Below are 22669 nucleotides of genomic sequence, written 5' to 3' on the forward strand. Positions count from 1 at the left end.
TCGGGGGCCGGGGCAGACGTATGGCGTCACATTAGTGCCAAAAATCCGAGCGCAAAAATACTGTTATCGCGCGCTGATTCTCCACTTCGTGCGTGCGCGCGCAACACCCTTTTGCGCGCGCGTGGTGCCTTTTTGCGCGCTGTCTCAACAAGTGAGACTCAGCACCGAAAAATAAAGCAGGGTCAGATCAGAAATGCACTTTTCTCATGAAAAGGGTCCTAATTTATATTCTTATGTGCCTTATAGAGATGACCACGACAAAACATAGAGCGACTAGCTCCAGTGCGACCTGTTCAGCAGCAGCAGGAGGAGGAGGAGGAGGTTGACTGACTGTGGCAGGACACCTCTGCCTCTGTTTCACTTTATGTTGCTGGTAAATAATATGGTTGTAGTAGTAGGCTAAAGTTAAATTATTTAGTATGCACTAATTAAAGGGGCAGAGCTTTAAGAGACATTTTAGCTTTTATATTTTATAAGATATATTTTTTGTAAGAACCACAATTAATAAATATATTTCAGTGAATAACTAATTGTTCAAATCTGTATATAAATATGTACATAAAGTGTTGTAATTATATCCCAACTCTGCGTTCTTCTTGGTCATCGCCGCTGCCACCCCCCGCCCCCCGACCACACCACCACAAATAGATGCCTGTCCTGTGGGAAACACTGGAAGTTATGGTTAAAAAAGCAAATAAGGCCTAAAGTAGAGGTGTCCACACCCCGGCCTCTCGAAGGTATTTTTTTTACAATAAGCACCCTGGCCGTGCTTTCATATTAAATACAAATAACCAGGAGTCTGACAGGTATCAAATTGTCACCATCTACAGGACAATGTGGGAAACTCAGGTCAGTGACCATGATGTGTACTTTCTTTATGTCAAGAGCACATCATTTATTTATACGACCCCATCCAAACAACCTGTCCTAGTCATGGTGCAGAAAAAAAAATGCGTCCAGCACAAAAAGTCAACGCACATAACACGACCTGCTCACAGAACCTTGTGGATATTATTAAAAAAGGCGTCCCATCACCATAAAATATTCGAAATTACACCTGTTTACATCAATTGCAAGGCATGATGGGAAAATGCCAAACTCTTTCTACACACTTATCCATAATTGACTTTTAGCTTCTTGATATTTCTGATTGATGACAAACCTTTAAAGAGGTCATCAAAGTAGTAAACAAGGTAGGAGTCGAACTTTCACATACTCTGAATATTCAATTATAATAATTATTTATTGTAAATCTATTATACTATTATAATATTTTAACACGCCCCCCGACCAATTTTTTTCAGCCCAATGCGGCCCCCAAGTCAAAAAGTTTGGGCACCTTTGGCCTAAAGGAGATCAGCAGTGACTGCATTATTGTGGTCAAATCAGTCAGTGCCCAATAAATCCAGCAGATGGCACTGTGGTGAAAAAATATTTTTTAACATACTATTTTCCGGACTATAGAACACACCGAAATATAAGCCGAACTCACTAAATTTTAGAGGATCCCCCCCCCCCCCCGCATATATTAGCCGCACCGGACTACAAGTCGCATATACGTATGTTGTGAAATTAGTTATTTACACAAAAATGTTAATTTACCTACCTTAATTGTTTCCAAACTGTGTCTGTAACACGGCAGTAAAACGGCTGATCAAACAAAACAGAAGTCATCATCATGGACCCACTAGCTGCGCAAGTTAGCTCTCCAATCAGCTAAACAGACTCAATGACTCCACAGTGATGTTTTGGTGAATTTACTGAGGAATTTGTGAAAGTGAAACAATACAAAAAGATTGCCATTGTAAGTTAATAATACTATCACAGACCCTCGTAAACGTGTTAGCGTATTAGCTAATGACGCTCGCTTGATTACATTACGAAAGCATGTACAAATATGCACGAAAACAATACAGACATCACACATGGGAGGGTTTAGTTGAATTATTTTAGTTATATTGTAAAACATACAAACATTGCTTGGAGTGATGAATGAAGAACCCATACGAGTAGAACGCTATGGACAACTTGTCCAAAAGATGGCACCATAGCACAAACAACACACATTTTCAATGTCTTTGTACGATTAAAAAAAACCAACTATTTACATTATGGTTGTCAACAAAGAGAAATCCTTAAATTAGCCGCAGGATTCCAAGCGTAGGAAAAAAGTAGCAGCTTTCAGTCCGGAATTTACAGTGCTGTTAATATTACAATGAACTCAACGGGTCAATCCGGATGTAGTTTTTAATTATGTCCACAAGATGGAGGTAGTTGCATTTGAGCTTTATCGACGTCCGCATGCGCTTTAAAGTTGCGTAATTCGGTTGTTGGTGTGAAACTCCTGCGTGTTACTTTTGTTGTACTGTTGTTGGCATTTGTGGTTATAATGCTGACTGAGCAGCTTTTTTCCTACAATGACAACATTGGTTCTTGTTACTGAGTAGTCATGTGATCAAAGAGTTGTTTCCCTTGCCTTTCTAATCAGTTTATGAATCATGCTTTCAAATTTAATTAATTCTTATCAACTCCCTGTCCTAAGAAAATAATCACCCGGGTTAAATTTAAATTTAAATAGCGGCGCGCCACAAATAAACGTGTCGCTAGTTGTTCCCTCTCGCTCATTAACACATTACAACACACCTCGTCTGCCAGAGAATAAGAAGGCGCAGGAGGGATCATTAGTGTTGACAGTTTAGCGATGCTGTTGCTATATTAAGCGAGTAATCAAATCCAGGAGAACCTGAAAGAAAAGCCCAGATGGCTCTTCTCAACAAGCAACGGGTGCTGCTGTGGTCCCTCTACCGCTCCAATTTGTGATAAAAAAAAAAGAAGAGCCATAAGTAAGTTAGTTTGTAATTCTGAACATGTTTTGCCTTCATGTTTTTTACTCACTTGGTGCAAATGAGCCATGGCGAATATGCAAATCTGTCATACATCCTCCTAATGCCGCAAATAGATTGCAGTCCTAAAGGTGTTAGAACGTTTACAATAACAGTGCTGAGATGGCAAAATTAACGTGTCTGCTTATGGAGGATTTACCGTGCATGTGAACATGACCCTTTAGTAGAAAGGGGATTCAAATGGCCTCATACCGTCACGGTTCACATGAAAAAACATAAATTTGGTAGGGCTAACTGTCCACTTTAGCCACCAGATGTCAGTAGAGTGTTCAATATTTTGTTTTGTGAAGTTCCAACCTTGACCACAGTGTCAGTTGCTATGTAAAATGGCACTTTCCATCATTTTCAGCAGACTGCATTGCAAAATGATTAATGTAAATTCCAGACTATAAGCAGCATCTATTTTTCTTAGTTCAAACCCTGCAGCTAATTTATGGATTTATCTTCACTGACGCTCATAATACATTAAAAAAAATGTTTAAACAAGCAAATACAATGAAAATGCATGGTATTGTTTGTGCAATGGCGCCATCTTTTGGAAGAGTTCGCTCACTGCATGTACTGCAGTGCCCTTCTGTTTGTAGCTTTGAACCGGAAGTAAAGGTGTCATTCTGTCTTCTAATGATTCTTCATTCGTCACTCCAAGCAACGTTTGTACGTTTTTTACTTACTAAAGCGTCCCATGTGTGATGTCTGTAGGAGTGTTTTCGTGCCTATTTGTACATGCTATCATAATGTAATCAAGTGAGCGTCATTAGCTAATATGCTAACAGGTTTACTAGTGTCTGTGTGGGTATTAGTAACTTACAATGGCATTCCTTTTGTATTGTTTCACTATCACAAATTCCTATGTAAATTCACCAAAACGTCACCATGGAGTTATTGAGTCTGTTTAGCTCAGGGGTCGGCAACCCAAAATGTTGAAAGAGCCATATTGGACCAAAAATACAAAAACAAATCTGTCTGGAGCCACAAAACATTAAAAGCCATATTACATACAGATAGTGTGTCATGAGATATACATTGAATTAAGAGGACTTAAAGGAAACTAAATGAGCTCAAATATAGCTACAAATGAGGCATTATGATGCAATATGTACATATAGCTAGCCTAAATAGCATGTTAGCATCGATTAGCTTGCAGTCATGCAGTGACCAAATATGTCTGATTAGCACTCCAACAAGTCAATAACATCAACAAAACTCACCTTTCATGCACAACCTTAAAAGTTTGGTGGACCAAATGAGACAGAAAAAGAAAACACGTCCTAGAAAGTCGGAGAAAAGTTATACATGTAAACAAACTACGGTGAGTTCAAGGACCGCCAAAATAAGTAGGACAAAACGATGCTCGCCAAATACTCGAATCAGTGAAGCATGTTTAATATAAACAGTGTGCTTTGAAACAATTAGGGAGGTTTGTGTCATGGTTGTCCTCCTACAGAAACCATATTTAAACAAAAAATAGATTTTTTTCCCCTCATCTTTTTCCATTTTTCATACATTTTTGAAAAAGCTCCAGAGAGCCACTAGGGCGCCGCTAAAGAGCCGCGGGTTGCCGACCCCTGGTTTAGCTGAATGGAGAGCTAGCTTGTGCAGCTAGTGGGTCCATGACGATGACTTCTGTTTTGTTTGATCAGCCGCTTTACTGCCGTGTTACAGACACCGTTTGGAAACAATTAAGGTATGTAAACTGTCATGATCCGTGGCCCGGATCATGTTTTGTTTAGTTATGTTCTGTTAGTTCTGAACTCCCTTCGTTCCTGTTTTGTGCACCTCTGGGTTTGTTTTGGTTTCCATGGGAATTAATTGGGTTCACCTGCCTCTGGTTAGTGGTCGGCACGCTCACCTGCTGTCGAGCACTAATCAGAGAGCTATTTATTCACGTTGCTCGCCACACTCTTGTCTGGCTTCATTGTTTGCCATATGCAACATGCTTCCTGTGCTAATGGGTTTTCTTAGCTTCCCGTGCGATCGGCACATTTTCCTTTTGCTTGTTTTCTGTCATCATTGTTCAAATATTATAACGTCTGTCGAGCTAAATAAATCATCTCCTACCTCACGCTTTCGTCCGGAGTCGTCTGTCTGCATCCCGGGAGAACGAACGCGCATAAAGATGCGACCCCTGCGTGACATAAACAAACATTTACAGAACATTTATGTGTAAATAACTTATTCCACAATAGGGATGTCCCGATCCGATATTTGGATCGGATCGGCCGCCGATATTTGCAAAAAAATGCGTATCGTCAAGGCATGGGAAAATGCCGATCCAGATCCAGTTAAAAAAACAACTTTGCTCCGTGTTTTCCAACGCACCTATTTAAATAATACATTCCACTTTTCTGCTGCTCCCTATAATTTCCGTTCCGCATTTTCCAGCACACCTTCAACACATCCACACGTCTGTGGATTCTAACGCAGTTGCTTTTAGCTGCTGGCATTACACGACAGGCTCTTCTCACTCTTTTCTGTGTCTGTGCTTCTCACAGACAGCAAGCGCACCTTCTTACACACGTCACATACTGTCACGTCATACGTCACATACTGTCACGACATACGTCACATACGTATAAGCCCTCCCCGAGCAGAGAGGTATCAGCATGGCTAACGTTAGCTGTGATGCTAGCGCAGCCGTGTGACCAACGTTCTCTCTAAGGTGCGCGCTTGTGCAATTGCGCACTGTTTAAACGTCCTCTGCGCATAGCAATTATATGCCACGCACAAAATCAAATAAAAAAAATAAGCGCATAACAATTTTCGACACACGGACACGACAGAGAAAACAGTTTTCGTCATCATTGTTCAAATATTATAACGTCTGTCGAGACGCTTATCTCCGTTCGGTGCCACACGTCCACACCATCAAAATGCAGAGGCAAATTTTTTTAGATCAACACCGTATGAAAAAAATAGTGATTTTTTTTGTTGTGATTTCCTTCTCTGCATGAAAGTTTAAAAGTAGCATATATTAGTGCAGTATGAAGAAGAATGTTTTAATGTAGACATGCAAGCCTTAAAAGAAAATGTTGAAAATCAAGACTACATTTCCTGCAAATGGATGCATTTCTACCCTATATTTTAACTTTAGATTTATTCTCATATCAAACTCTTTTGGCTGTCTTTTTGACACTTACATCCGGCGCCCCCCTCCACACCCTGGATTATAAATAATGTAAATAATTCAATGTGATTATCTTGTGTGATGACTGTATTATGATGATAGTATATATCTGATAGTATATATTTGTATCATGAATCAATTTAAGTGGACCCCGACTTAAACAAGTTGAAAAACTTATTGTGGTGTTACCATTTAGTGGTCAATTGTACGGAATATGTACTTCACTGTGCAACCTACTAATAAAAGTCTCAATCAATCAATCAAAACACATAGAATCATCATACTGCTGTGATTATATGCATCAAGTGTTCATTCAAGGCTAAGGCAAAATATCGAGATATATATTGTGTATCGCAATATGGCCTTAAAATATTGCAATATTAAAAAAAGGCCATATCGCCCAGCCCTTGTTTCAATGATGCCATTTCTGTTTGTCATGTATAATTTTGTCTATTTTGTGTTTATCCTTGAATAAACAGGTCAGTTTCTTGTTACCAACCATTGTGTATTATTCAAACTCCCATAATTCAGCTGGCTAGTTGTTATCAAGAGTACTAAAACCCTTTTCAACATGATTCTGACAACTAAGTAGGCTAAATAACTTTAAACTTTAATACATGCTCGGATAGGCCAGTATCGGTCAGTATCGGTATCGGATCGGAAGTGCAAAAACAATATCGGTATCGGATCGGAAGTGCAAAAACCTGGATCGGGACATCCCTATTCCACAAGGTACATATCTGCGGCTTATAGTCCGGTGCGGCTAATATATGGAAAACTATGTTTTTCTCCCAAAATTTAGTGGGTGCGGCCTATATATCGATGCACTCTAGAGTCTTCCTCTCGGGCGAGAGCCACCTAGGAATGGGGCCATATCAATCCCTTCCCTACTCTACCCAGCCATTTTCTACACGGTCCTCGGTTCGGGGTTAATGCAGGGGGCGGAGCCTATCCATGATGACTGGCAGTGTGCAACAACAACACATGGTCACTATCATTCTATTACAGCTCAGTAAGAAGACCAGCAGAGGTGTGTTTTGGGAACACTTACTGTTTTTTAGTCCGTTTGGCAGACGGCCCTCGGCGAGTGACACCTGTGAACAAAGCGCCTCACACGTGTCTAATAATACATCGTCATCATCGCCCAGTGAGGCTCGGGTTTAATTATAGCCCCCCTCTGCTTCCGTTCTATAATCTCAGCGCGAGCAGGCCGCGTTCCTCCAAGCTTTTATGAGGTGCGCAAGCATGCATCTGTACCGTTTTCTGTTCCTGCTCAGTCCTCCGCCAACATGACTGGGGACTTGCCCGCCATCTTGTACTGGTTGGCGAGTGAGGCCGCACCCTCCCACAAAGCGCGGCGGCAGAGTAACTATTGAGGTCATGCTTCCTTATCTGCGGAAAGTAGGTCATTTGGTGCGCTGGTCGGCCTTACTTTTATACTAGCATCAATATTTATTAGTAGCTTCCTGGCGCTGGTCCTCCGCCGCGACATGTCCAATTCTGTCACCCGAGCAAATCCACGTCTCGTTTTCATCCTCCGAGGAGATTTGAGCGAGCACTTTTGTCTCCTGCCTCTCTGAGGGGTCAACTGCAGGTAAGGAACCACACCTTCCTGGACGCCGACCAAAACCCAGTGTCAACAACAGGTGTGTCATGACCCATTGTGCCAGCTCGGGAGTAATGGCAGCCACACAGGTGGCAGATTAACTTGAAAGCGGAAACATTTTCACGCCACCATCTTCCAGATCACATTCCTTGGTTTTCAAGGTGGTTTCGGAGAGGGTCTGGGCTCTGGAATTCCGAAGCATATGATTCACAAACTGACTCATGCTTTCATAAACATGGAAGCATCTGCATTGGTTCAGTCTCAATATATCTGTTTATCCTATTAAATGCCAGCACTATAGGCCTAAACCTTTTTAAACCCAGGGGCCAACAGAGGCACCTGGGGCCCCAACAATTAATAACACAACAATTAATTTACATACAACTAAAACAAGTGAACTGAAATAACAATGAATATGTTTCATTAAAGGGCAAATGTAAATACAGCTTCACCATTTAGTCATATTGTTTTCACTTAAGAAACTTTTTTTTTACTTTAGCGCCAGACTTCTTCTGTTTGTTTGATATTGTCATTATTGGCACAACAATAAATTTACATACAACTAAAGTAACTATGTATATGTTTCATTAAAGTGCAAATGTAAATACAGCTTCACCATTTCGTCATATTTTTTTTACACTTAAGTAACTTCTGTCTGACTTTAGTGCCAGACTTCTTGTTTGTTTGATAGTGTCATTACTGCCACAAGTGGTGGAAAAGTGTATTAAAACATATTTTTGGCCGCCCTCTAAGAAATCCTGGCCTCGAACACGTGTCGAACTCAAGGCCAAGGGGCGGATCGTTTTATGTGGCCCACAAAAGCACGGAAGTAATATGCGTCGATAAAGCACTTTGTCGTTCTTACTAAACATGTTCGTTCTTTCAACTTTGACTGAAAAATTGCATGTCTTTAAAACTGGAAAAAAAATAAAAAAAATACATAGGGGCATCCAAATTGTGGCCTGCAGCAAATTTTTTGGATTAAAAAACAACAGTGAGAATGTAAGAAAAAAATAGTGATTTAATGAGAAAAAAGATCATTTGATACTAATAAATCAGGCATGTCCAAACTTTTTTGTCCAAATTGTTTTATTTCGTAAAAAAAAAAGAAAAAAAAAAGACATTTATATTTAAAGACAAAAATTAGGATTATAAATTATTGGTATCAAAATATCTTTTTTCTCGTTATTTTTGCCTTTTTTTACCCCTGTAATAATGAATAATTATACACTTTTTCATCTATAACACAAAGCTGACACTAAGTTGTGTCTTTAAATACTAATATACTGTATTTTCCAGACCATAGGGCACAGAGGGTTGTTTACTTGAGTCATATTGCAGTCTACACGTATCTCTTATGTGTGACTGCCATCTACTGGTCACACTTAAACAAATAAAAATAGCCTTGAGGTCGGTCAGCACAAGCAAAATTATTCCGTACATTAGGCGCACTTTATTTTTTATTTTTTAGCCTTTATTTAACCAGGTAAAATCCCATTTAGATCAAATATCTATTTTCCAAGGGAGACCTGGCCAAGAGGGCAGCAGCAAGGTTACATTAAAAACAGTAAACAAATACATAAAACATCACATTTACAACATTAAAACTTGCAGACAAGGTAGACTGCAGTCCTTTCACAGAAGTTTTAAACTCATTCAACGTAACTTGGGTTTGAAGTTTAATATTCGATTGTAGGTTATTCCAAGCCTTTGGTGCTGAAAACCTAAATGCTTTCTTGCCCAGTTCAGTTCTTACTTTGGGGACGACAAATTGCAGAACATTCATTGAACGAAGATTGTGACTTCCTTGTTTCTTTGTTAAAAGACAAGACAGATAAGATGGTGTGATACCCAGAATGGTTTTGTAATGCACTGTCGAGTTTTGAGAAAATGAAAGGATTTCAAGTGCGCCTCATAGCCCAAAAATACGATAATGTCTGTCTTTGGCATTTCTTTTTACAAAATAAAAATATCTCTAAATGGGCTCCTTGCATACTTTGACTTTTTAGTATGTGGCCCTTGGTGAAAAATTTAAGACACCACAATAATAACATATATTCTAAACATTTGAAATGTTTGGTAGTAAATGGATGGATGGTCCCGTGACTTGATTTCAAAAGCAAAGACATTATCCATCAATTTGTATTTAAAAAAATATATTTCATTTCACTTTATTTATCTCCTTCATTGATGTGCATCTTTGATAGACAATTATACCACAATTATTCAGTTATACATTAACACAAATGCCTGAGAAGGAGCAGGATGAAGAAAAATCTTATATTTTCCTGTCCCCTTCAACATAATACGTAGTCTTAATGATTTATAAACCAACGATTACATCCAAATATAACGAAAACAAAAAAAACAAGTGCAAAACTTCATATGAAACGAATATGGAATTGTGAAATAATATCATGAGGATATTATACATGTGGCCCTCAATGGAAAACAAGTTTGGAGACCCCTGGCCTAGAACAAGGTTGCTCAGCACCGCCCCCCTGTGTTCAAGGAGCGCAAGTGGTTTCATCATATCAAGTGCGCACTAAAGAGAGCCAGATTATTGTTGACCTCCTGGCTGCTGTGACGCAGCAAAATGTTGTTGACACCTGAAACACGACACGGGCTTGCGTCACCGCCGTCTTACGCACTTTCTTTGGGACTGGAACAAACAACGCGACGAATCAAAAACGAACGCAGTTCAAAGTGAAAAGTGGCTTCCAGGAATATTTGTAGCAACTGCGTAACATCTCCCGCAGCGGGATTGTGCGCAGCATCCGATTTGTTTACATCCTCACAAAACAGGCCAAAGTCGACTTTTGTTTCCCTCCCGCCGAGCACAAGTCGACACAATAAGCCCGCCGACTTGGCGGACCTCACCGAGGCTCGCCTGCTTCCCAGCTCTGACGCAGTTTCATTTACCTGTTGTCACGTCCGACGCGCAATGTCGCTGTTCCGCGGCCACTTGTCGTCGGAGGTCGCCTCACTTCGGCGCTGTGAAGACGAGGGAGGCGTTTTTGTTGGATAAAAATCACATTTCGGCACTTTAATACGGCGGCACTTTTTCCACTTCGCGCAGCATTAGGAACTACTTAGGTGGTATTCTCAAAGCGACATACGCAGCGGCTCATAATAACATAAACAACTTACGTGTCTATCCCGGCGACTGTCCACCTTCCTGTGGCGTATGGGTGTCGTCTTCCTCCGCAGCCCCACGGCGGGCAGCCTTCCGCTGTGGTTGTCCCCTTGGCCGCCACTATCGGCCCGGTAGCGCACGTTTATCGCTGCGTAACGATTTTCCATAGCGCAAGCAACCCCGCCCACAGACACTCCCCCGGTCGCTGATTGGCCGGAAAGTCCTAGAAGCCTGACGTCACCACCGGAATCACATGTGGCTGACGCATGTTTACAAACATCGCTGTAAGTCATGTGGTGCTGGGCGCCATTTTGCAACCGTAAAGCGTCTCCCTCTGTCGTGATGACAGCCTCGTCGCGCTGTTTTACATAACTACAATGTGGCGAATAATAGAGAAATCATCGACATTGTTTTTGGATTGTACAATTCCCTGGCTTAAAATGTTGTCTTTTATATGTCAAAATGTCTGGTTTCTTCCCCCAACCAATTGTTCAAAAGTTTCAAATGCATAATATCTAAATAAAAAAAGATACCATTGCAAATACATTTAACGTTCAAATACAAACCCCATTTCCATATGAGTTGGGAAATTGTGTTAGATTGAAATATAAACGGAATACAATGATTTGCAAATCCTTTTCAACCCATATTCAATTGAATGCACTACAAAGACAACATATTTCATGTTCAAACTCATAAACTTTTTTTTTTGCAAATAATAATTAACTTAGAATTTCATGGCTGCAACACGTGCCAAAGTAGTTGGGAAAGGGCATGTTCACCACTGTGTTACATGGCCTTTCCTTTTAACAACACTCAGTAAACATTTGGGAACTGAGTAGACACATTTTTAAGCTTCTCAGGTGGAATTCTTTCCCATTCTTGCTTGATGTACAGCTTAAGTTGTTCAACAGTCCGGGGGTCTCCGTTGTGGTATTTTAGGCTTCATAATGCGCCACACATTTTCAATGGGAGACAGGTCTGGACTACAGGCAGGCCAGTCTAGTACCCGCACTCTTTTACTATGAAGCCACGTTGATGCAACACGTGGCTTAGCATTGTCTTGCTGAAATAAGCAGGGGCGCGTCCATGATAACGTTGCTTGGATGGCAACATATGTTGCTCCAAAACCTGTATGTACCTTTAAGCATTAGTGGCGCCTTCACAGATGTGTAAGTTACCCATGTCTTGGGCACTAATACACCCCCATACCATCACAGATGCTGGCTTTTCAACTTTGCGCCTAGAATAATCCGGATGGTCCTTTCCTCTTTGGTCCGGAGGACACGACGTCCACAGTTTCTAAAAACAATTTGAAATGTTGACTCGTCAGACCACAGAACACTTTTCCACTTTGTATCAGTCCATCTTAGATGAGCTCAGGCCCAGCGAAGCCGACGGCGTTTCTGGGTGTTGTTGATAAACGGTTTTCGCCTTGCATAGGAGAGTTTTAACTTGCACTTACAGATGTAGCGACCAACTGTAGTTAATGACAATGGGTTTCTGAAGTGTTCCTGAGCCCATGTGGTGATATCCTTTACACACTGATGTCGCTTGTTGATGCATTACAGCCTGAGGGATCGAAGGTCACGGGCTTAGCTGCTTACGTGCAGTGATTTCTCCAGATTCTCTGAACCCTTTGATGATATTACGGACTGTAGATGGTGAAATCCCTAAATTCCTTGCAATAGCTGGTTGAGAAAGGTGTTTCTTAAACTGTTCAACAATTTGCTCACGCATTTGTTGACAAAGTGGTGACCCTCGCCCCATCCTTGTTTGTGAATGACTAAGCATTTCATGGAATCTACTTTTATACCCAATCATGGCACCCACCTGTTCCCAATTTGCCTGTTCACCTGTGGGATGTTCCAAATAAGTGTTTGATGAGCATTCCTCAACTTTATCAGTATTTATTGCCACCTTTCCCAACTTCTTTGTCACGTGTTGCTGGCATCAAATTCTAAAGTTAATGATTATTTGCACAAAAAAAAAAAAGTTTATCAGTTTGAACATCAAATATGTTGTCTTTGTGGCATATTCAACTGAATATGGGTTGAAAATTATTTGCAAATCATTGTATTCCGTTTATATTTACATCCAACACAATTTCCCAACTCATATGGAAACGGGGTTTGTAGTACTTGAAGTGTCGGACCGAATACTAAGGGAGCTAAGAATTTTTTTTAAATTCAAGAATCTACCGCCTTTTTGTCTTGAATTATCCAATAAGACATTAGAGTGACCTCCTATATTGTGGTAAATGATTTTCAAAACATCATAACTCCCTTATTATTTGTCATAAATGTATGCAATGAAAAACAAATGGATTAGTTCAGTAACCCAAAGGAAATCACATAATGAAAAACAATTTAAATATTTAATATACTTAAAATACTTAATTAAATTAAGTTAATTTGGGCCAAAAAATAGTTGTAACTTCCATATGGGATTTTCAACAGATAATTTTTTGAAAAGGCAATCTAAAAACCATATGTTTCCATTAAATCTAATTAATCATTTAATCCATTACTTCATCAATTCATAGGAAAAAACAAAAATTCCCCATAACTTGTTCGATGCATTTTTCTCCAAAGGGGTTCAATAAAATGATCAATCAAATAATTACCTGATAAATTATCGTATTTTTCGAACTATAAGGCGCACTTAAAAATCCTTTCATTTTCTCAAAACTGGACAGTGCGCCTTATAGCCCAATGCAGTGTTTTTCAACCTTTTTTGAGCCAAGGCACATTTTTTGCGTTGAAAAAATGCGGAGGCACACCACCAGCAGAAATCACTAAAAAACGAAACTCAGTTGACAGTAAGAAGTCGTTGTCGCAATTTTTGGATATGACTTTAAACCATAACCAACAAGCATCACTATAGCTCTTGCCTCAAAGCAGGTGTACTGTATCAATATAGCTCTCGTCTCAAAGTAGGTGTACTGTCACCACCTGTCACATCACGCACTGACTTATTTTGTATTTTTTGCTGTTTTCCTGTGTATGGTGTTTTAGTTCTTGTCTTACGCTCCTATTTTTTTGGTATTTTCCTGTAGCAGTTTCAGGTCTTCCTTTGAGCGATATTTCCCGCATCTACTTTGTTTTAGCAATCAAGAATATTTCAGTTGTTTTTATCCTTCTTTGTGGGGACATCGTTGATTGTCATGTCATGTTCGGATGTACATTGTGGACGCCGTCTTTGCTCCACAGTGGTGATGGGTCCGGCAACACCGATGCATCGGCGCATGCGTCGAGCTCATCGAGCAAAACCCTGTGTTGGTGCGCGTACTGCTTTTAGGAAGTCACGTGACCGATCTTGAGCTGTTTCGGTCATGTGACCGATACGCGAACTGTGTTGCACTGACGCCTCCTCTGTGCCCTGTGAGCGGGTCTTTTCTACAGCCGGAGAAATAATAACTAAGAAGAGAAAGTGTCTAAAATTTAATACGTTGGAAAAACTGTTTTTTTTTTTAAAGAAAAATGTGTAAAAAAAAAAGTTTTTTAATTCCCAGTCCACAAGCATCCTCATTCACAACATGTTCTCTTAGATTTCCATGTTATGATACATGTTCACATTATTTATTGACTTTATCTAAAAAAGATAAAAATGTATTTTTATTTAAATGAAGATATGAAATAATCATAATTGAAATACAATGACTTGGTTTCTATTATTGTATATACTAGGTCATAAAATCAGTGTCAGTTGAGTCGGTCCATAGGTTGCCTGTAGGGATTTTTAATGTCCAGCAGATGTCAGTATTTAGTGACACAGTATCAATACAGTTTTGCAATGTGTCGAAACGCTACATGACGCCTCATCAACCCATCACTACTCCACAGTAAGTCTTTGCTGTCGTCCAGCATTCTGTTTTTGTTTAGTTTGTAGCCAGTTAGGTTTTAGTTTCATTCTGCATAGCCTTCCCTAAACTACAAGGCATTTTCTTAGGGGCACTCAACTTTTGTTTATTTTTGGTTTAAGCACTAGACACGACGACAAACCCTTGTCGTCTCACACAACGTGTTCCCAACATCTACAAAAGCAATTCATTACCGGCTCCCACCTACTGATATGGAAGAGTATTACACGGTTACGCTGCCGAGCTCTAAACAGCACCGACACACATCAGCACATAATTTGCAGATTGTAATTAGTGGTTGGCAGTAGGGCTGGGCAATATATCAATATGCGCGATATATCGCGGGTTTGTCTCTGTGCGATATAGAAAATGACTATATCGTGATATCGGAGTATATGTTCTCACGCAGTTGCTTTTAGCTGCTGGCATTACACGACAGGCTCTTCCCACTCTTTCTTGTGTCTCCTTCTCACAGACAGCAAGCGCAGCTTCTACATACGTCACATACTGTCACGACATACGTCACATACGTATACGCCCTCGCGGAGCAGAGGGGTAGCAGCATGGCTAACGTTAGCTGTGATGCTAGCGGTAATACGAACGAAAGAAGGTGCGAATCTGGTAGCAAATGAAGGAATAATTAATTCCCCCAAAAAACAGCAGTGGGTCCATCGTCTGGCGGTGGTTTGGCTTCAAGTGGGAATATGTCGAACAGACAACCGTAATTTGTCAAGTGTGGGGGAAAAAGCGTTGCTACAAAAAGTAGCATTACTGCTAATGTGTAGCATCATTTGAAAAGTCACCTGCTAGAGAATGAAGAGTGCTTACTCCGCAGGTCAACATCTCCGTTCGGTGCCACACGCCCACACCATCAAAATGCAGAGGCAAACATTTCTAGATCAACACCATATGAAAGAAATAGTCCACAACAAAAGAGATAACGTCCGCAGGAACCTACCACATAGCGAGGCGGGGCCTCACCTGCCATCATGGAAAGAAAAAAAATGTCAAAAGAAAAAAATCTAATTAAATTGTTATATGTATCCAGTGATTATACTATAAAGTTATTTTCCATTTAACTTCACCAGTTTTAGATTATTTTTATTCAAAATCGCTGAATTTTCACATTTGCCGTTCAAATACTGAGAAGAGACGGTGCGGTGATCAGCAGCCAGTTGAGGCACGTCACTCAGTGCCTCAACATGGATTCCGGACTCGGCTAACTGCTGGCCTGCTGTGCAGTGAGACCGTATTGCTATATGAACTATATTATACATTTCCATAGTTTAGTTAGCTGAGGTATATAATGTACAGTGTATTTTGTCAACAACTGTATGTGTGTAACGTATTTCTTGTGCTGAGCGATCATAAAACGGCTGCAAAAGACGCACTGGCTGAGGCTCCAGTAACCCCGTCTCCTGCACCCCCGCCGTAGAATTGTTATATCAACTAAAGCCCACACTTAAACTTTCCACGTGCAAGATTGAATCTATTTTAAAAAGTTATTTCATAAGAAGCCAAAAAGTGCAAAAACAATAATGTTCGTGTTGGAGGAGTTGTGAATGACTGCAGGGCCACAACATTAGGTACACCTGCAGACTGCAGGTGTACCTAATTCACAACTCCTCCAACACGAACATTATTGTTTTTGCACTTTTTGGCTTCTTATTAAATAACTTTTGTAACCTATTTTTATGGGCTTTCCTATTTGTGATGTTAAGTTCCTGTTATGCGCTGTTATACAGTATATGCCTTGAGCTCTTATTTTGAAGGCGCTAAGAGCGGAGATGATGACACGTTGCGGAAGTTTTTGAAAGAAGGTAAATAAAGTGGTCCTCATGTAAACTGGAGCCTCCGTGTTTGTTATTTTGTAGTTTCTTACAGTATAAGCGACATTTATAAACCCTCGGTTACACTTTTTTAAATAGATTCAATCTTGCACGTGGAAAGTTTAAGTGAGGGCTTTAGTTGCGGCGCATGGACTTAATTTATTGTGGACTTAATTTATTTATTAAGTAAAGGTAAGACCATAATAACGTTTTTTTTTATTAAATGTGCTTTTTTGTGTGCTACAGTTTGTATGTGTAAAGTTAAAGTTAAGTTAAAGTACCAATGATTGTCACACACACACTAGGTGTAATGAAATTTGTCGTCTGCATTTGACCCATCCCCTTGTTCACCCCCTGGGAGGTGAGGGGAGCAGTGGGCAGCAGCGGCGCCGCGCCCGGGAATCATTTTTGGTGATTTAACCCCCAATTCCAACCCTTGATGCTGAGTGCCAAGCAGGGAAGAATGCTGGTATGAGCTTTTAAACATAACCCCTTAACTGCTGCCAATCAAATGGTGAATAAGATACTCTTTAGGGTTCATATGTTTGTAAATCTGACTGTGATGAAGTCAGTGCCTCACCAGCCATCAACCTCACCGCACGTCACTGGTGGAACTGCGCTGCATCATACTGTTTCTCATGTTCCGGTTACATGATACCAGTGGCGGGCCGTGCGTTTCCCACCTAGGCCTTCAGTGATGTCCGACTTAAATGATTACCTCTCAAAATACCATCATTGATGTCACCACATGACCATTGCTGGAGAAATACTATACAGAAACACATTTACGCACTACTGGGCATTGTACAAAAGGGGTTATTTTCTGGCGCATTTAAAAATCAATAAACCCGCATCAGCAATTTAAAATATATTTTATGTGGTACTGTCAAAATTAAAATTGCAAAAAACATTTTAAACGTGAAAAAATAAAATATCTGAACTCACATTTCATCGACAGCTGAGCTAGCTCCCGGGGTTGGCCGACATCGTCTCACAAGATGTAGTTTCTCTTTAAATATCCTTCTTGAAAATGGCTTTGCAAATATATGTGCTGTCTTGTCTAATCATAAAAGATGCAGACGAGGCCAGTTGGCTGAGTTCTTAAAGTTTACTCCACAGCGTGCTCATCAAAAACATCCCGCTGCCTGTATGGCTACGTTCAACAACCTAAACGGGGCTACTGCGCATGCTCTTCACCACTGTGGCATGCTGGGTAATGGAGTTCTTAGGTTACCTAGCTCAGTGTTTTTCAACCCCTATGTATTGTGATATATTATTAGGTGTGCCGTGGGAAATTATGCAATTTCACCTAATTGGTCGAAAAATATTTTTTGCAAACCAATAATTATAATACGCAAATAATGTGCCGTTGTTAAGTTTCTGTGCTGTCTAGAGTTTAGCAGAGTAACCATGTAATACACTTCCTTATCAGTAGGTGGCAGCAGGTAGCTAATTGCTTTGTAAGTCTACTTTGAGAAAAGAGAATTAATGATGCATGGATGGTTATGCTCATACTTGCCAACCTTGAGACCTCCGATCTCGGGAGGTGGGGGGTGGGGGGTGTGGTTGGGGGCGTGGTTAAGATATATATATATATATATATAAGAAATACTTGACTTTCAGTGAATTCTAGCTATATATATATATATATATATATATATATATATAAATAAATAAAAGAAATACTTGAATTTCAGTGTTCATTTATTTACACATATACACACGCATAACACTCATCTACTCATTGTTGAGTTAAGGGTTGAATTGTCCATCCTTGTTCTATTCTCTGTCACTATTTCAGAACACACACATTATACAAATATACATTATAAAATCAATAAGAAAACAGGAGCTCTAATTTGGGAGTCTGAATTAGGATCAGAAGTTCCTATATAAACATTGCGCACTCACGTCGCCTTTTTGTATTGATTACTGCAGCTGTGCACTGGATTCATTCACAAATACAAACTACAACTCCCAAACACTTTAGAGTTAGGCTCCACCATCAGAATGTGTACTTAAACTTATAAAGATCACATGGATATTATTCAGTGAGTTGATTCACCAAAACTAACCTGTTATACAGGAGGAAAAAGCACACAGGATGTTTCAATTGTTCACAGACTGGTCGCGCTCATCAGAATGACAAGACACTTCCGGTCTGCAGGTGATAGCATTCAATTGGGAAGAAACGCCCTACTGCCCCCTACTGACCAATGTGAATACTGATAAATGTGTAATAACAGCTCCAAAAACGAATTCAAACCACAAAATAAAATAAATAAATCAACACAAAAATGTGACACATTATGGGTGGGTCACATATGCATGTACAGTAGATGGCAGTATTGTCCTGTTTAAAATTGTCACAACATTGCTGTTTACGGCAGAGAAACTGCTTTACGGCAGACGAAAACTTGACTGCTGTTGTTGTGTGTTGTTACCGCGCTGGGAGGACGTTAATGAAACTGCCTAACAATAAACCCACATAAGAAACCAAGAACTCGCCCTCGATCATTAGCTGTTTATATTGTGGGAAAGCGGACGTGTGAACAGGCTGTCAACACGTCACTCAGGTCCGCTTGGAGCTGGAGGGGGCGTGGCCTCCAGCTCCGCCTGAATTTCGGGAGATTTTCGGGAGAAAATTTGTCCCGGGAGGTTTTCGGGAGAGGCGCTGAATTTCGGGAGTCTCCCGGAAAATCCGGGAGGGTTGGCAAGTATGGTTATGGTTGAACATCATATCGAACAATTGCGTCAGGTATTTGATGAGAACGACTTTATATTGTCAATTTAGGCCAGGCCTGGGTAATTATTTGACTCGGGGGGGCCAGATTTACATAAAAAAGTGTGTCTGGGGGCCGGTATATCTAATACAAAACCTCACAATAATGATAGAAAGCTAAAAACGTTATGACAGACCGCCTTAAAAATCGGAATGGAATTTGACATTTTTTTACTGAATGAGACACCCAGAATGTACATGAAAATAAAGAATGTAGGATTTACAATATTAACTACGAAGGATAAAACACTGAATATTGACAACATATTTTACAATCAAGCGAAACACAACCAAAATGCAACAAACATAGTGAAATATGAACGTGAAGGGTAAAAAAAACAAAAACACCTACAATCTGAGATATCTCATAGCGACAAAAGTAACTAATTAGATGGCCATAGTAACTAATTAGATGACCATAGTAACTATTATATCATGCAGATTCCAAGCATTGAAAGACTTAGTATAGTTGAAGACTTACGGTCATTAGAAAACATCACTGCACATCGTAATGGCAGCTACACTTTCCATCTTAAAGATCTAAAACAATTATTTGGGAATGTCCGGCGGGCCAGATTGAAAAGCTCAACGGGCCGCATGTGGCCCCCGGGCCTTAATTTGCCCAGGTCTGATTTAGGCTATTGAGTTTCGTTTTTAACATTTTCTGCTAGTGGCATACTTGCCAACCCTCCCGGATTTTCCGGGAGACTCCCGAAATTCAGCGCCTCTCCCGAAAACCTCTCGGGACACATTTTCTCCCGAAAATCTCCCGAAATTCAGGCGGACCTGGAGGCCGTTGGCCAACCAAAAAGTAACCCCAGTACGCTATAGCCAACATTCACCAGGAGATGGCAACAGACAAACATAGATCACTCTATTACATTCCAGTCTCTCCTTGTTTTCTCCATGGTAACATGTGATCCACATGCACTGTCTCTGTCCCTCATGATATATATATATATATATATATATATATATATATATATATATATATATATATATATATATATATATATAAGAAAATACTTCACTTTCAGTGAATTCTAGCTATATATATATATATATATATATATATATATATATATATATATATATATATATATTAGAGATGCGCGGATAGGCAATTTATTTCATCCGCAACCGCGTCAGAAAGTCGTCAACCATCCGCCATCCACCCGATGTAACGTTTGATCAGAACTGCACCCGCCCGCCATCCGCCCGCACCCGCCCGAAGTTTTATTTACGGAGGCAATAATTGAGCATGGATTTCCAATCGCACTGGCTGATCACATGGGACAGTTAAATGTTTGTAATGCAACCTTTAAAAATCATTACGCGGTGATCGCGGTCCCAAAAATAAACTTTTCTTGCATGATAATGTCCAGAAAAATTCGCTTTATATTACTATAGAGTCCTTTTAACGAATGAGTTTGATGGTTTATCACAAACCTTAAATGAAAGAAGTCCTTTGTTCTCCTGCACCATGCACTTTGGCCTTGCTTCGTGTTTGGTGCGCAATCCTGTCGGCTGTATTTCACAGCACGACATACTGTTAAAAGTGTTTATACTATTTATGCTTTCAAGTCCAAGTTGAAGAAATCTTGTTAAATGTTGACAGCATAACTACCAAAATACAGAAGTATGTCCTTAATATTTTTGCAGTACTATTTCTGTTGAAAAGTTAAAATGATTACATTAGAGATGTGATGTGCCACTTTTCAAGTGTCTGATGGCTTAAATTAATTTTCATTAATTTTTCATATTTTGAATTCTTTTGAAAGGCTTACAAAAAAAATACATTTGAATTGTAATTCCATGCTATTGACAGGACTATTAATTTTAATGAAGTTAGCTTACCATGTTTACAGTATGATAATTGTGATAGAAATGTGAATTTTAGGCACAGAATATTTTTTACAATTGAACAAGGCAGTAGATTATACAAGCTTGGACAGAAAGTTAATAATGACACCAATTTTTTTTTTTATGGAATTGTTTAGTACTGTTTTACCATTTGTTTACTGTAAAAAGTGTTTATACTGTTTATACTTTCAATTAACAAATTGAAGTCTTGTGAAAGGTTGACAGGATAACTGGCATTAACTGTCAAAATAATTTCAAACTATTGAAGTTAGCTTACAGAATAAACATGCCAATCAACCCATATGATTTTTGCTGTAATATTTTTGTTTTGAAAAGTCACTGTGACTGATAGAAAAGTGATGGTTTTAGCAACATTTTAACCTGTCTGAATGCTAATAATCATTTTGCGTCGGGGGGCGAAGCCCTGAACCCTCCACCAGGACTTTGTCCTGGACCTACCGGGGCCTGCGGCCCTTGGACCCTGGCTACTAGGTTTTTCTGATTTCAAAAGTTGGCAGGTATGGTGAGGTTATAAAGCTTTTGCCTGTTAAAGAAAGGAGACTGATCCAATGCAGCACAGACTTTCGCGTGCCACGCTGTCACGACCCAGACGCACACCAGTGCGCAATCATATGGGAGCCGCGCTGAGCGCACCTCCAAGCGCGTCTCGCTGCCGGCGACGGCCGGGTATGGGCCCAACGCTCCAGCGCCATCCATTTTCAGGGCTAGTTGATTCGGCAGGTGGGTTGTTACACACTCCTTAGCGGGTTCCGACGTCCATGGCCACCGTCCTGCTGTCTATATCAACCAGGGTGAGCCCCACCCCTTTCGTGAGCGCACTGCGCGCGGAGTGACCCCTGTTACGCGCCCCCGGCAACAGGGGTGGCGGGCAGGTAAGCTGCGCGGGCGGAGCGCGCGGAGTGACCCATGTTACGAGCCCCCGGCCACGGGGGTGGCGGGCAGGTAAGCTGCTTACCTGCTGCGCGTGACGCCGGCCGCGGCGAAGGCGGACGAGGCGGGGTGTCGGTGCGGTGGGCGCGGTAGTGACCCTGGACGTGCGTCGGGCCCTTCTCGCGGATCGCCTCAGCTACGGCTCCCGGTGGGGCCCTCTCGGGGGAAGGGGCCTCGGTCCCGGACCCCGGCGAGGCGTCCCTTCTCCGCTCCGTAAAAGTGTCCATCTCTTTTCTTTTTTTTTCTTCTGTTGTGGCATATGCAGCAGGTGCCTGCTCGTTTTTCGTATGTGGGTAACAACATTTAACTATGTATATATATTTCCGAATTGGTTTAACTGCCACCCGCAAAAAAAAATTAAAAAAATCTAATTAATCCGCCCGACCCGACCCGCGCGCGGATAAAATCTTTTTTTTTTTAATTTCATCCGCCCGATCCGCGGATAATCCGCGGACTCCGCGGTTGTGCCCGCAAACCGCGCATCTCTAATATATATATATATATATATATATATATATATTTATTTTACTATACACACACATACACATATATATATATATATATATATACTGTATATTTATATGACTTGGTGAATTCTAGCTGTAAATATACT

This window comes from Nerophis lumbriciformis, linkage group LG03 (genome assembly GCF_033978685.3).
Source record: "Nerophis lumbriciformis linkage group LG03, RoL_Nlum_v2.1, whole genome shotgun sequence".
Lineage (NCBI taxonomy): Eukaryota > Metazoa > Chordata > Actinopteri > Syngnathiformes > Syngnathidae > Nerophis > Nerophis lumbriciformis.